A 1,201-nucleotide genomic window follows, 5' to 3' on the forward strand; every position below is an offset into this window, starting at 1 on the left:
GTCATGGCTAGAATCGGCTCTAGCCGCTTTAGATGAACGAAAAATATCTTTTTCTTGGTGCCACTCATGTGAGTGGGATGCTGTGTTATCAATTATCTTGTGAGCTTCGGTAGCGGTTTTCTTCATAATGGAACCACCAACTGCTGTGTCGATGTCTTTTCGTGTAGCAACGTTGACACCTTGGTAGAATATTTGTACTATTTGATAAGTGTCTAAACCGCGTTGAGGACATCCTCTCAACAACTTTCTGAATCTTGCCCACGCCTCATATAATGTTTCATTTGGCTTTTGTGTGAGCGTAACAATTTCTCTTTGAAGTCTCACAGCTTTAGATGCCGGAAAGAATCTTTTAAGAAAATTTTCAACTAAGACATCCCATGTGTCAATCGCCCCTTCAGGTAAAGATTCTAACCAATCTTTGGCTTCTCCCTTTAAAGTCCAGGAAAATAACATGAGATACATCTGTTCATCCTCAACTTCTCTGATTTTGAATAGAGTACAGATCCTATTAACGGTTCGAAGATGTTCGTTTGGATCTTCTTTTGGCGTACCACTATATTGGCATTGATTAGTTACCATATGTAGGATTTGTCCTTTGATTTCATAATCTGGCGCATTAACATCTGGCTTAATAATGGCATGACCTTGGCCAGTGCGTGTGGCTTTCATTCTGTCTTCCATACTTAGAGGTTCCTGATTTTCCATGATTGAATTTGTTGAATCTGAATCACTAGAGGATTCTTATTTAATGGTTTCTTCCTCTACAATCTTTGGTTGAATGATTTGTGGTTTAGGAGAAATAATTAGTGGTTCAGGATCTCGGAATTGTCCTTGAATATCCTCCGGGTTCTCAATTGTGAGGTCGGGTTCAAAAAATGGATTATCGGAAATTTGAATTGGGGTACTTGGTCGACTAGATGACGTAACTAAAGAAAAATCAACGGCGACAATATTGGCTAGATGTCTTGATCGAGTTACAGGTGGTGAACATATAAAAGGTGGTGAACGTTTTGCTCGGTGCATTCACTGAATATCCTATTAGAAATTATATAAGTTATCAAATTAATAGACTTTTCTGCTTTTGCCCACGTTTCGAATAGCCAAAAGATGCAGCAGGGAGCCAGGATCCTTTAAGTCAGAAAATCCACAACTCAGCTACTAACAAATCCAACTATTACTACGAAGCAGAAAATTTTGGATG

At 38.9% G+C, this 1,201-nt stretch overlaps 1 non-coding gene across 1 annotated transcript; it reads left to right on the forward strand.

Moving 5' to 3' along the window:
• The first annotated feature begins 214 nt into the window (after positions 1-214).
• On the forward strand, positions 215-321 carry LOC139895113 (small nucleolar RNA R71). The gene has a single exon (XR_011775579.1). It is a non-coding gene; the product is annotated as a small nucleolar RNA R71 (small nucleolar RNA).
• The last annotated feature ends 880 nt before the right edge of the window (positions 322-1,201 follow it).

The sequence above is a fragment of the Rutidosis leptorrhynchoides genome, chromosome 2 (genome assembly GCF_046630445.1).
Source record: "Rutidosis leptorrhynchoides isolate AG116_Rl617_1_P2 chromosome 2, CSIRO_AGI_Rlap_v1, whole genome shotgun sequence".
NCBI classification, from domain to species: domain Eukaryota; kingdom Viridiplantae; phylum Streptophyta; class Magnoliopsida; order Asterales; family Asteraceae; genus Rutidosis; species Rutidosis leptorrhynchoides.